This window comes from Phyllobates terribilis, unplaced genomic scaffold (assembly GCF_046119375.1).
Source record: "Phyllobates terribilis strain yellow unplaced genomic scaffold, ASM4611937v1 Scaffold_4__5_contigs__length_816908805, whole genome shotgun sequence".
NCBI lineage: Eukaryota > Metazoa > Chordata > Amphibia > Anura > Dendrobatidae > Phyllobates > Phyllobates terribilis.
In genome coordinates, this window is record NW_027362764.1 from 691,295,910 (window position 1) to 691,309,724 (window position 13,815).

General features: G+C 54.1%; 8 non-coding genes across 8 annotated transcripts; all 8 read left to right on the forward strand.

Annotated features, from left to right (window-relative positions):
* The first annotated feature begins 645 nt into the window (after positions 1-645).
* On the forward strand, positions 646-764 carry LOC141266215 (5S ribosomal RNA). The gene has a single exon (XR_012320268.1). It is a non-coding gene; the product is annotated as a 5S ribosomal RNA (ribosomal RNA).
* A 1,702-nt stretch (positions 765-2,466) lies between these two features.
* LOC141270400 (5S ribosomal RNA) lies at positions 2,467-2,585 on the forward strand. The gene has a single exon (XR_012321637.1). It is a non-coding gene; the product is annotated as a 5S ribosomal RNA (ribosomal RNA).
* A 1,706-nt stretch (positions 2,586-4,291) lies between these two features.
* LOC141267142 (5S ribosomal RNA) lies at positions 4,292-4,410 on the forward strand. The gene has a single exon (XR_012321156.1). It is a non-coding gene; the product is annotated as a 5S ribosomal RNA (ribosomal RNA).
* A 1,707-nt stretch (positions 4,411-6,117) lies between these two features.
* Positions 6,118-6,236, forward strand: LOC141268308 (5S ribosomal RNA). Its single transcript, XR_012321390.1, has one exon. It is a non-coding gene; the product is annotated as a 5S ribosomal RNA (ribosomal RNA).
* A 1,705-nt stretch (positions 6,237-7,941) lies between these two features.
* On the forward strand, positions 7,942-8,060 carry LOC141266651 (5S ribosomal RNA). Its single transcript, XR_012320681.1, has one exon. It is a non-coding gene; the product is annotated as a 5S ribosomal RNA (ribosomal RNA).
* A 1,706-nt stretch (positions 8,061-9,766) lies between these two features.
* LOC141269341 (5S ribosomal RNA) lies at positions 9,767-9,885 on the forward strand. Its single transcript, XR_012321496.1, has one exon. It is a non-coding gene; the product is annotated as a 5S ribosomal RNA (ribosomal RNA).
* A 1,706-nt stretch (positions 9,886-11,591) lies between these two features.
* On the forward strand, positions 11,592-11,710 carry LOC141266487 (5S ribosomal RNA). The gene has a single exon (XR_012320524.1). It is a non-coding gene; the product is annotated as a 5S ribosomal RNA (ribosomal RNA).
* A 1,706-nt stretch (positions 11,711-13,416) lies between these two features.
* LOC141270370 (5S ribosomal RNA) lies at positions 13,417-13,535 on the forward strand. Its single transcript, XR_012321608.1, has one exon. It is a non-coding gene; the product is annotated as a 5S ribosomal RNA (ribosomal RNA).
* Positions 13,536-13,815: the final 280 nt, after the last annotated feature.

Sequence of the window (13,815 nt, forward strand, 5' to 3'; positions counted from 1 at the left end):
GGCGACCGCCTAACGAGGGCCAGCAGAAGTAACGTCTTCTTCTTCAAAGAAGCTTGTGTAACTAACCCAATCAGACAGCTGCCCAGGAGCTAACCTCAGTGCTAGGAAGGAGCGGGAGGGAATTGAGGGGGTGGTTCCTGCTAAGGCCCTGAAATAATAATAAGACAGGCAGGAGAGTCTGACGCATGGTGGCGGAAAAGCTGTAGGTGCAAATAGGGAATGTGGTCTCGTGCGAGCAACTTGTGCATGCTCGCTGTGTGTGAGTGTGCGCTTCCTAGGTACGGCGCGCTGCAGACAGTCAAAAGGGTTGCTCCCTTTCATTAAAAGTTAATCCCCGGCTGCAGGCTATTAGAAAGCAACTAACCGTGCTCTACTCACCCTACCCAGGTCTACCGGTGAGTCTCGCCGCTGCTCCCGGCCTGTGGCATTGGCCGCGACGCTGACGTTCCGTCGACAGCGCGGCAGCCGATCAGTGAGCTCAGCGGCTTAGAGCGGGGCGTTCTGTCTACAAGACCTTTTTAAGGAGCCAGCAAAAAAGTGAAGAGAAAGAAAAGCACAAAAGCACCTTATCTTACTAAGCACTGGAAAGGGCAGCCGGCAACCGGACGTCAAAGTAGAAAAGCAGCAAGTGAGAGGCCTGTCTCTGCCTATGGCCACACCACCCTGAACACGCCTGATCTTGTCTGATCTCAGAAGCTAAGCAGGGTTGGGCCTGGTTAGTACTTGGATGGGAGACTGCCTGGGAATACCAGGTGCTGTAGGCTTTTGCTTTTTCTTACTTCCACCAGCAGGGGTCACTCTCCTCTATGCCTTTTTTCCATTCCTTTTTTCACAAGCGCACACATGCTCCTTTCTTCTTTTCATTTGCTTTCTCTCTTGCGCTGTTTAATCCTTGCAAAATACCAGCATCCTTCTCATCACCGTGGACCTCCAGCATTGTTGCTTATTTACTTTTAATACTAGGCTTCTTTTCACCAGGACCAGCGACTCTCGCATGACTGGAGGCAACCACCGCTGACCTGGAGGCAACCACTGGTAACCCGGAGGCCAGTTTACAGCACAACCCAAGCAAAACACCTTTGCAGGCCACACAACCCCCCCCGAAGAGCAGCTGAAATTCACTCGCAACCATCTCACCCTCTTCCTTCATTCACTCCTGGGCGTTTCGCTCCACCCCAAGTTGTGGGTCCAGCTTGCTCTTTCTGTCACATCCCCGCGATGAACGGTTTAGCCTGCAGGAGACCCTGCGCCGAGCCATTTTTAAACACATCTGATGCGGCAGGTGTTTCATTGCTCAACAAACAACACCTATAGGGACGGCACAGCCTATGCATCGGTCCTTCGGAGACCGCCCCAGAACGGCCAGAGTTCTCGTCCCCACGCGAGCCTGAGGAAGGCTGGCCGGTCGATGGGCCAAGCAGCGTCTACTGGCCATACCACCTTGGATACGTCCGATCTCGGAAGCAAAGCAGAGATGGGTTCGGAAATACTTGGTTGGGACACCTCCTGAGAACACCAGGTATTGTAGACAATTTTGATGACGTTTTGCCATCTTGCGCAGCTCGGCTAGCATGGAGTGGCGCCTTGCTGGACACCGACCTTACGTAAAGTAGAGGATGGAAGTCCCAAGCCCCCCAAGACCTCTAAGATAAGGACGCAACCCCGCCGCCTCTACCAGGCCTCACACCGAGCTCCTTGCCACGGCTAGGAGTGCTTATTGACCCCGCAGCCGGCCGTATGCAAATGATGGCGTTAAAAGCATCTCTCTCGCGCTGTGAAGGGGCCAGGCTTTCAGCAGCTGCCCAGGGGATGGTTTTAGAGGGCGACCGCCTAACGAGGGCCAGCAGAAGTAACGTCTTCTTCTTCAAAGAAGCTTGTGTAACTAACCCAATCAGACAGCTGCCCAGGAGCTAACCTCAGTGCTAGGAAGGAGCGGGAGGGAATTGAGGGGGTGGTTCCTGCTAAGGCCCTGAAATAATAATAAGACAGGCAGGAGAGTCTGACGCATGGTGGCGGAAAAGCTGCAGGTGCAAATAGGGAATGTGGTCTCGTGCGAGCAACTTGTGCATGCTCGCTGTGTGTGAGTGTGCGCTTCCTAGGTACGGCGCGCTGCAGACAGTCAAAAGGGTTGCTCCCTTTCATTAAAAGTTAATCCCCGGCTGCAGGCTATTAGAAAGCAACTAACCGCGCTCTACTCACCCTACCCAGGTCTACCGGTGAGTCTCGCCGCTGCTCCCGGCCTGTGGCATTGGCCGCGACGCTGACGTTCCGTCGACAGCGCGGCAGCCGATCAGTGAGCTCAGCGGCTCTGAGCGGGGCGTTCTGTCTACAAGACCTTTTTAAGGAGCCAGCAAAAAAGTGAAGAGAAAGGAAAGCACAAAAGCACCTTGTCTTACTAAGCACTGGAAAGGGCAGCCGGCAACCGGACGTCAAAGTAGAAAAGCAGCAAGTGAGAGGCCTGTCTCTGCCTACGGCCACACCACCCTGAACACACCTGATCTCATCTGATCTTGGAATCTAAGCAGGGTTGGGCCTGGTTAGTACTTGGATGGGAGACCGCCTGGGAATACCAGGTGCTGTAGGCTTTTGCTTTTTCTTACTTCCACAAGCAGGGGTCACTCTCCTCTATGCCTTTTTTCCATTCCTTTTTTCACAAGCGCACACATGCTCCTTTCTTCTTTTCATTTGCTTTCTCTCTTGCGCTATTTAATCCTTGCAAAATACCAGCATCCTTCTCATCACCGTGGGCCTCCAGCATTGTTGCTTATTTACTTTTAATACTAGGCTTCTTTTCACCAGGACCAGAGACTCCCGCATGACTGGAGGCAACCACCGCTGACCTGGAGGCAACCACCGGTAACCTGGAGGCCAGTTTACAGCACAACCCAAGCAAAACACCTTTGCAGGCCAAACGACCCCCCCGAAGAGCAGCTCAAATTCACTCGCAATCATCTCACCCTCTTCCTTCATTCACTCCTGGGCGTTTCGCTCCACCCCAAGTTGCGGGTCCAGCTTGCTCTTTCTGTCACATCCCCGCGATGAACGGTTTAGCCTGCAGGAGACCCTGCGCCGAGCCATTTTTAAACACATCTGATGCGGCAGGTGTTTCATTGCTCAACAAACAACACCTATAGGGACGGCACAGCCTATGCATCGGTCCTTCAGAGACCGCCCCAGAACGGCCAGAGTTCTCGTCCCCACGCGAGCCTGAGGAAGGCTGGCCGGGCGATGGGCCAAGCAGCGTCTACTGGCCATACCACCTTGGATACATCCGATCTCGGAAGCAAAGCAGAGATGGGTTCGGAAATACTTGGTTGGGACACCTCCTGAGAACACCAGGTATTGTAGACAATTTTGATGACGTTTTGCCATCTTGCCCAGCTCGGCTAGCATGGAGTGGCGCCTTGCTGGACACCGACCTTACGTAAAGTAGAGGCTGGAAATCCCAAGCCTCCCAAGCCCCCCAAGACCTCTAAGATAAGGACGCAACCCCGCCGCCTCTACCAGGCCTCACACCGAGCTCCTTGCCACGGCTAGGAGTGCTTATTGACCCCGTAGCCGGCCGTATGCAAATGATGGCGTTAAAAGCATCTCGCGCTGTGAAGGGGCCAGGCTTTCAGCAGCTGCCCAGGGGATGGTTTTAGAGGGCGACCGCCTAACGAGGGCCAGCAGAAGTAACGTCTTCTTCTTCAAAGAAGCTTGTGTAACTAACCCAATCAGACAGCTGCCCAGGAGCTAACTTCAGTGCTAGGAAGGAGCGGGAGGGAATTGAGGGGGTGGTTCCTGCTAAGGCCCTGAAATAATAATAAGACAGGCAGGAGAGTCTGACGCATGGTGGCGGAAAAGCTGCAGGTGCAAATAGGGAATGTGGTCTCGTGCGAGCAACTTGTGCATGCTCGCTGTGTGTGAGTGTGCGCTTCCTAGGTACGGCGCGCTGCAGACAGTCAAAAGGGTTGCTCCCTTTCATTAAAAGTTAATCCCCGGCTGCAGGCTATTAGAAAGCAGCTAACCGCGCTCTACTCACCCTACCCAGGTCTACCGGTGAGTCTCGCCGCTGCTCCCGGCCTGTGGCATTGGCCGCGACGCTGACGTTCCGTCGACAGCGCGGCAGCCGATCAGTGAGCTCAGTGGCTCTGAGCGGGGCGTTCTGTCTACAAGACCTTTTTAAGGAGCCAGCAAAAAAGTGAAGAGAAAGGAAAGCACAAAAGCACCTTGTCTCACTAAGCACTGGAAAGGGCAGCCGGCAGCCGGACGTCAAAGTAGAAAAGCAGCAAGTGAGAGGCCTGTCTCTGCCTACGGCCACACCACCCTGAACACACCCGATCTCGTCTGATCTTGGAATCTAAGCAGGGTTGGGCCTGCTTAGTACTTGGATGCGAGACCGCCTGGGAATACCAGGTGCTGTAGGCTTTTGCTTTTTCTTACTTCCACCAGCAGGGGTCATTCTCCTCTATGCCTTTTTTCCATTCCTTTTTTCACAAGCGCACACATGCTCCTTTCTTCTTTTCATTTGCTTTCTCTCTTGCGCTATTTAATCCTTGCAAAATACCAGCATCCTTCTCATCACCGTGGGCCTCCAGCATTGTTGCTTATTTACTTTTAATACTAGGCTTCTTTTCACCAGGACCAGCGACTCCCGCATGACTGGAGGCAACCACCGCTGACCTGGAGGCAACCACTGGTAACCTGGAGGCCAGTTTACAGCACAACCCAAGCAAAACACCTTTGCAGGCCACACGACCCCCCCCGAAGAGCAGCTCAAATTCACTCGCAACCATCTCACCCTCTTCCTTCATTCACTCCTGGGCGTTTCGCTCCACCCCAAGTTGCGGGTCCAGCTTGCTCTTTCTGTCACATCCCCGCGATGAACGGTTTAGCCTGTAGGAGACCCTGCGCCGAGCCATTTTTAAACACATCTGATGCGGCAGGTGTTTCATTGCTCAACAAACAACACCTATAGGGACGGCACAGCCTATGCATCGGTCCTTCGGAGACCGCCCCAGAACGGCCAGAGTTCTCGTCCCCACGCGATCCTGAGGAAGGCTGGCCGGTCGATGGGCCAAGCAGCGTCTACTGGCCATACCACCTTGGATACGTCCGATCTCAGAAGCAAAGCAGAGATGGGTTCGGAAATACTTGGTTGGGACACCTCCTGAGAACACCAGGTATTGTAGACAATTTTGATGACGTTTTGCCATCTTGCCCAGCTCGGCTAGCATGGAGTGGCGCCTTGCTGGACACCGACCTTACGTAAAGTAGAGGCTGGAAGTCCCAAGCCTCCCAAGCCCCCCAAGACCTCTAAGATAAGGACGCAACCCCGCCGCCTCTACCAGGCCTCACACCGAGCTCCTTGCCACGGCTAGGAGTGCTTATTGACCCCGCAGCCGGCCGTATGCAAATGATGGCGTTAAAAGCATCTCGCGCTGTGAAGGGGCCAGGCTTTCAGCAGCTGCCCAGGGGATGGTTTTAGAGGGCGACCGCCTAACGAGGGCCAGCAGAAGTAACGTCTTCTTCTTCAAAGAATCTTGTGTAACTAACCCAATCAGACAGCTGCCCAGGAGCTAACCTCAGTGCTAAGAAGGAGCGGGAGGGAATTGAGGGGGTGGTTCCTGCTAAGGCCCTGAAATAATAATAAGACAGGCAGGAGAGTCTGACGCATGGTGGCGGAAAAGCTGCAGGTGCAAATAGGGAATGTGGTCTCGTGCGAGCAACTTGTGCATGCTCGCTGTGTGTGAGTGTGCGCTTCCTAGGTACGGCGCGCTGCAGACAGTGAAAAGGATTGCTCCCTTTCATTAAAAGTTAATCCCCGGCTGCAGGCTATTAGAAAGCAACTAATTGCGCTCTACTCACCCTACCCAGGTCTACCGGTGAGTCTCGCCGCTGCTGCCGGCCTGTGGCATTGGCCGCGACGCTGACGTTCCGTCGACAGCGCGGCAGCCGATCAGTGAGCTCAGCGGCTCTGAGCGGGGCGTTCTGTCTACAAGACCTTTTTAAGGAGCCAGCAAAGAAGTGAAGAGAAAGGAAAGCACAAAAGCACCTTGTCTTACTAAGCACTGGAAAGGGCAGCCGGCAACCGGACGTCAAAGTGGAAAAGCAGCTAGTGAGAGGCCTGTCTCTGCCTATGGCCACACCACCCTGAACACGCCCGATCTCGTCTGATCTTGGAAGCTAAGCAGGGTTGGGCCTGGTTAGTACTTGGATGGGAGACCACCTGGGAATACCAGGTGCTGTAGGCTTTTGCTTTTTCTTACTTCCACCAGCAGGGGTCACTCTCCTCTATGCCTTTTTTCCATTCCTTTTTTCACAAGCGCACACATGCTCCTTTCTTCTTTTCATTTGCTTTCTCTCTTGCGCTATTTAATCCTTGCAAAATACCAGCATCCTTCTCATCACCGTGGGCCTCCAGCATTGTTGCTTATTTACTTTTAATACAGGCTTCTTTTCACCAGGACCAGCGACTCCCGCATGACTGGAGGCAACCACCGCTGACCTGGAGGCAACCACCGGTAACCTGGAGGCCAGTTTACAGCACAACCCAAGCAAAACACCTTTGCAGGCCACACGACCCCCCCGAAGAGCAGCTCAAATTCACTCGCAACCATCTCACCCTCTTCCTTCATTCACTCCTGGGCGTTTCGCTCCACCCCAAGTTGCTGGTCCAGCTTGCTCTTTCTGTCACATCCCCGCGATGAACGGTTTAGCCTGCAGGAGACCCTGCGCCGAGCCATTTTTAAACACATCTGATGCGGCAGGTGTTTCATTGCTCAACAAACAACACCTATAGGGACGGCACAGCCTATGCATCGGTCCTTCGGAGACCGCCCCAGAACGGCCAGAGTTCTCGTCCCCACGCGAGCCTGAGGAAGACTGGCCGGGCGATGGGCCAAGCAGCGTCTACTGGCCATACCACCTTGGATACGTCCGATCTCGGAAGCAAAGCAGAGATGGGTTTGGAAATAATTGGTTGGGACACCTCCTGAGAACACCAGGTATTGTAGACAATTTTGATGACGTTTTGCCATCTTGCCCAGCTCGGCTAGCATTGAGTGGCGCCTTGCTGGACACCGACCTTACGTAAAGTAGAGGCTGGAAGTCCCAAGCCTCCCAAGCCCCCCAAGACCTCTAAGATAAGGACGCAACCCCGCCGCCTCTACCAGGCCTCACACCGAGCTCCTTGCCACGGCTAGGAGTGCTTATTGACCCCGCAGCCGGCCGTATGCAAATGATGGCGTTAAAAGCATCTCGCGCTGTGAAGGGGCCAGGCTTTCAGCAGCTGCCCAGGGGATGGTTTTAGAGGGCGACCGCCTAACGAGGGCCAGCAGAAGTAACGTCTTCTTCTTCAAAGAAGCTTGTGTAACTAACCCAATCAGACAGCTGCCCAGGAGCTAACCTCAGTGCTAGGAAGGAGCGGGAGGGAATTGAGGGGGTGGTTCCTGCTAAGGCCCTGAAATAATAATAAGACAGGCAGGAGAGTCTGACGCATGGTGGCGGAAAAGCTGCAGGTGCAAATAGGGAATGTGGTCTCGTGCGAGCAACTTGTGCATGCTCGCTGTGTGTGAGTGTGCGCTTCCTAGGTACGGCGCGCTGCAGACAGTCAAAAGGGTTGCTCCCTTTCATTAAAAGTTAATCCCCGGCTGCAGGCTATTAGAAAGCAACTAACCGCGCTCTACTCACCCTACCCAGGTCTACCGGTGAGTCTCGCCGCTGCTCCCGGCCTGTGGCATTGGCCGCGACGCTGACGTTCCGTCGACAGCGCGGCAGCCGATCAGTGAGCTCAGCGGCTCTGAGCGGGGCGTTCTGTCTACAAGACCTTTTTAAGGAGCCAGCAAAAAAGTGAAGAGAAAGGAAAGCACAAAAGCACCTTGTCTTACTAAGCACTGGAAAGGGCAGCCGGCAACCGGACGTCAAAGTGGAAAAGCAGCAAGTGAGAAGCCTGTCTCTGCCTACGGCCACACCACCCTGAACACGCCCGATCTTGTCTGATCTTGGAAGCTAAGCAGGGTCAGGCCTGGTTAGTACTTGGATGGGAGACCGCCTGGGAATACCAGGTGCTGTAGGCTTTTGCCTTTTCTTACTTCCACCAGCAGGGGTCACTCTCCTCTATGCCTTTTTTCCATTCCTTTTTTCACAAGCGCACACATGCTCCTTTCTTCTTTTCATTTGCTTTCTCTCTTGCGCTATTTAATCCTTGCAAAATACCAGCATCCTTCTCATCACCGTGGGCCTCCAGCATTGTTGCTTATTTACTTTTAATACTAGGCTTCTTTTCACCAGGACCAGCGACTCCCGCATGACTGGAGGCAACCACCGCTGACCTGGAGGCAACCACCGGTAACCTGGAGGCCAGTTTACAGCACAACCCAAGCAAAACACCTTTGCAGGCCACACAACCCCCCCGAAGAGCAGCTCAAATTCACTCGCAACCATCTCACCCTCTTCCTTCATTCACTCCTAGGCGTTTCGCTCCACCCCAAGTTGCGGGTCCAGCTTGCTCTTTCTGTCACATCCCCGCGATGAACGGTTTAGCCTGCAGGAGACCCTGCGCCGAGCCATTTTTAAACACATCTGATGCGGCAGGTGTTTCATTGCTCAACAAACAACACCTATAGGGACGGCACAGCCTATGCATCGGTCCTTCGGAGACCGCCCTAGAACGGCCAGAGTTCTCGTCCCCACGCGAGCCTGAGGAAGGCTGGCCGGGCGATGGGCCAAGCAGCTTCTACTGGCCATACCACCTTGGATACGTCCGATCTCGGAAGCAAAGCAGAGATGGGTTCGGAAATACTTGGTTGGGACACCTCCTGAGAACACCAGGTATTGTAGACAATTTTGATGACGTTTTGCCATCTTGCCCAGCTCGGCTAGCATTGAGTGGCGCCTTGCTGGACACCGACCTTACGTAAAGTAGAGGCTGGAAGTCCCAAGCCTCCCAAGCCCCCCAAGACCTCTAAGATAAGGACGCAACCCCGCCGCCTCTACCAGGCCTCACACCGAGCTCCTTGCCACGGCTAGGAGTGCTTATTGACCCCGCAGCCGGCCGTATGCAAATGATGGCGTTAAAAGCATCTCGCGCTGTGAAGGGGCCAGGCTTTCAGCAGCTGCTCAGGGGATGGTTTTAGAGGGCGACCGCCTAACGAGGGCCAGCAGAAGTAACGTCTTCTTCTTCAAAGAAGCTTGTGTAACTAACCCAATCAGACAGCTGCCCAGGAGCTAACCTCAGTGCTAGGAAGGAGCGGGAGGGAATTGAGGGGATGGTTCCTGCTAAGGCCCTCAAATAATAATAAGAGAGGCAGGAGAGTCTGACGCATGGTGGCGGAAAAGCTGCAGGTGCAAATAGGGAATGTGGTCTCGTGCGAGCAACTTGTGCATGCTCGCTGTGTGTGAGTGTGCGCTTCCTAGGTACGGCGCGCTGCAGACAGTCAAAAGGGTTGCTCCCTTTCATTAAAAGTTAATCCCCGGCTGCAGGCTATTAGAAAGCAACTAACCGCGCTCTACTCACCCTACCCAGGTCTACCGGTGAGTCTCGCCGCTGCTCCCGGCCTGTGGCATTGGCCGCGACGCTGACGTTCCGTCGACAGCGCGGCAGCCGATCAGTGAGCTCAGCGGCTCTGAGCGGGGCGTTCTGTCTACAAGACCTTTTTAAGGAGCCAGCAAAAAAGTGAAGAGAAAGGAAAGCACAAAAGCACCTTGTCTTACTAAGCACTGGAAAGGGCAGCCGGCAACCGGATGTCAAAGTGGAAAAGCAGCAAGTGAGAGGCTTGTCTCTGCCTACGGCCACACCATCCTGAACACACCCGATCTCGTCTGATCTTGGAAGCTAAGCAGGGTTGGGCCTGGTTAGTACTTGGATGGGAGACCGCCTGTGAATACCAGGTGCTGTAGGCTTTTGCTTTTTCTTACTTCCACCAGCAGGGGTCATTCTCCTCTATGCCTTTTTTCCATTCCTTTTTTCACAAGCGCGCACATGCTCCTTTCTTCTTTTCATTTGCTTTCTCTCTTGCGCTATTTAATCCTTGCAAAATACCAGCATCCTTCTCATCACCGTGGGCCTCCAGCATTGTTGCTTATTTACTTTTAATACTAGGCTTCTTTTCACCAGGACCAGCGACTCCCGCATGACTGGAGGCAACCACCGCTGACCTGGAGGCAACCACCGGTAACCTGGAGGCCAGTTTACAGCACAACCCAAGCAAAACACCTTTGCAGGCCACACGACCCCCCCGAAGAGCAGCTCAAATTCACTCGCAACCATCTCACCCTCTTCCTTCATTCACTCGTGGGCGTTTCGCTCCACCCCAAGTTGCGGGTCCAGCTTGCTCTTTCTGTCACATCCCCGCGATGAACGGTTTAGCCTGCAGGAGACCCTGCGCCGAGCCATTTTTAAACACATCTGATGCGGCAGGTTTTTCATTGCTCAACAAACAACACCTATAGGGACGGCACAGCCTATGCATCGGTCCTTCGGAGACCGCCGCAGAACGGCCAGAGTTCTCGTCCCCACGCGAGCCTGAGGAAGGCTGGCCGGGCGATGGGCCAAGCAGCGTCTACTGGCCATACCACCTTGGATACGTCCGATCTCGGAAGCAAAGCAGAGATGGGTTCGGAAATACTTGGTTGGGACACCTCCTGAGAACACCAGGTATTGTAGACAATTTTGATGACGTTTTGCCATCTTGCCCAGCTCGGCTAGCATTGAGTGGCGCCTTGCTGGACACCGACCTTACGTAAAGTAGAGGCTGGAAGTCCCAAGCATCCCAAGCCCCCCAAGACCTCTAAGATAAGGACGCAACCCCGCCGCCTCTACCAGGCCTCACACCGAGCTCCTTGCCACGGCTAGGAGTGCTTATTGACCCCGCAGCCGGCCGTATGCAAATGATGGCGTTAAAAGCATCTCGCGCTGTGAAGGGGCCAGGCTTTCAGCAGCTGCTCAGGGGATGGTTTTAGAGGGCGACCGCCTAACGAGGGCCAGCAGAAGTAACGTCTTCTTCTTCAAAGAAGCTTGTGTAACTAACCCAATCAGACAGCTGCCCAGGAGCTAACCTCAGTGCTAGGAAGGAGCGGGAGGGAATTGAGGGGATGGTTCCTGCTAAGGCCCTGAAATAATAATAAGACAGGCAGGAGAGTCTGACGCATGGTGGCGGAAAAGCTGCAGGTGCAAATAGGGAATGTGGTCTCATGCGAGCAACTTGTGCATGCTCGCTGTGTGTGAGTGTGCGCTTCCTAGGTACGGCGCGCTGCAGACAGTCAAAAGGGTTGCTCCCTTTCATTAAAAGTTAATCCCCGGCTGCAGGCTATTAGAAAGCAACTAACCGCGCTCTACTCACCCTACCCAGGTCTACCGGTGAGTCTCGCCGCTGCTCCCGGCCTGTGGCATTGGCCGCGACGCTGACGTTCCGTCGACAGCGCGGCAGCCGATCAGTGAGCTCAGCGGCTGTGAGCGGGGCGTTCTGTCTACAAGACCTTTTTAAGGAGCCAGCAAAAAAGTGAAGAGAAAGGAAAGCACAAAAGCACCTTGTCTTACTAAGCACTGGAAAGGGCAGCCGGCAACCGGACGTCAAAGTGGAAAAGCAGCAAGTGAGAGGTCTGTCTCTGCCTACGGCCACACCACCCTGAACACGCCCGATCTTGTCTGATCTCGGAAGCCAAGCAGGGTCAGGCCTGGTTAGTACTTGGATGGGAGACCACCTGGGAATACCAGGTGCTGTAGGCTTTTGCTTTTTCTTACTTCCACCAGCAGGGGTCACTCTCCTCTATGTCTTTTTTCCATTCATTTTTTCACAAGCGCACACATGCTCCTTTCTTCTTTTCATTTGCTTTCTCTCTTGCGCTATTTAATCCTTGCAAAATACCAGCATCCTTCTCATCACCGTGGGCCTCCAGCATTGTTGCTTATTTACTTTTAATACTAGGCTTCTTTTCACCAGGACCAGCGACTCCGGCATGACTGGAGGCAACCACCGCTGACCTGGAGGCAACCACCGGTAACCTGGAGGCCAGTTTACAGCACAACCCAAGCAAAACACCTTTGCAGGCCACACGACCCCCCCGAAGAGCAGCTCAAATTCACTCGCAACCATCTCACCCTCTTCCTTCATTCACTCCTGGGCGTTTCGCTCCACCCCAAGTTGCGGGTCCAGCTTGCTCTTTCTGTCACATCCCCGCGATGAACGGTTTAGCCTGCAGGAGACACTGTGCCGAGCCATTTTTAAACACATCTGATGCGGCAGGTGTTTCATTGCTCAACAAACAACACCTATAGGGACGGCACAGCCTATGCATCGGTCCTTCGGAGACTGCCCCAGAACGGCCAGAGTTCTCGTCCCCACGCGAGCCTGAGGAAGGCTGGCCGGGCGATGGGCCAAGCAGCGTCTACTGGCCATACCACGTTGGATACGTCCGATCTCGGAAGCAAAGCAGAGATGGGTTCGGAAATACTTGGTTGGGACACCTCCTGAGAACATCAGGTATTGTAGACAATTTTGATGACGTTTTGCCATCTTGCCCAGCTCGGCTAGCATTGAGTGGCGCCTTGCTGGACACCGACCTTACGTAAAGTAGAGGCTGGAAGTCCCAAGCATCCCAAGCCCCCCAAGACCTCTAAGATAAGGACGCAACCCCGCCGCCTCTACCAGGCCTCACACCGAGCTCCTTGCCACGGCTAGGAGTGCTTATTGACCCCGCAGCCGGCCGTATGCAAATGATGGCGTTAAAAGCATCTCGCGCTGTGAAGGGGCCAGGCTTTCAGCAGCTGCCCAGGGGATGGTTTTAGAGGGCGACCGCCTAACGAGGGCCAGCAGAAGTAACGTCTTCTTCTTCAAAGAATCTTGTGTAACTAACCCTATCAGACAGCTGCCCAGGAGCTAACCTCAGTGCTAGGAAGGAGCGGGAGGGAATTGAGGGGGTGGTTCCTGCTAAGGCCCTGAAATAATAATAAGACAGGCAGGAGAGTCTGACGCATGGTGGCGGAAAAGCTGCAGGTGCAAATAGGGAATGTGGTCTCGTGCGGGCAACTTGTGCATGCTCGCTGTGTGTGAGTGTGCGCTTCCTAGGTACGGCGCGCTGCAGACAGTCAAAAGGGTTGCTCCCTTTCATTAAAAGTTAATCCCCGGCTGCAGGCTATTAGAAAGCAACTAACCGCGCTCTACTCACCCTACCCAGGTCTACCGGTGAGTCTCGCCGCTGCTCCCGGCCTGTGGCATTGGCCGCGACGCTGACGTTCCGTCGACAGCGCGGCAGCCGATCAGTGAGCTCAGCGGCTCTGAGCGGGGCGTTCTGTCTACAAGACCTTTTTAAGGAGCCAGCAAAAAAGTGAAGAGAAAGGAAAGCACAAAAGCACCTTGTCTTACTAAGCACTGGAAAGGGCGGCCGGCAACCGGACGTCAAAGTGGAAAAGCAGCAAGTGAGAGGCCTGTCTCTGCCTACGGCCACACTACCCTGAACACACCCGATCTTGTCTGATCTCGGAAGCTAAGCAGGGTTGGGCCTGTTTAGTACTTGGATGGGAGACCACATGGGAATACCAGGTGCTGTAGGCTTTTGCTTTTTCTTACTTCCACCAGCAGGGGTCACTCTCCTCTATGCCTTTTTTCCATTCCTTTTTTCACAAGCGCACACATGCTCCTTTCTTCTTTTCATTTGCTTTCTCTCTTGCGCTATTTAATCCTTGCAAAATACCAGCATCCTTCTCATCACCGTGGGCCTCCAGCATTGTTGCTTATTTACTTTTAATACTAGGCTTCTTTTCACCAGGACCAGCGACTCCCGCATGACTGGAGGCAACCACCGGTAACCTGGAGGCCAGTTTACAGCACAACC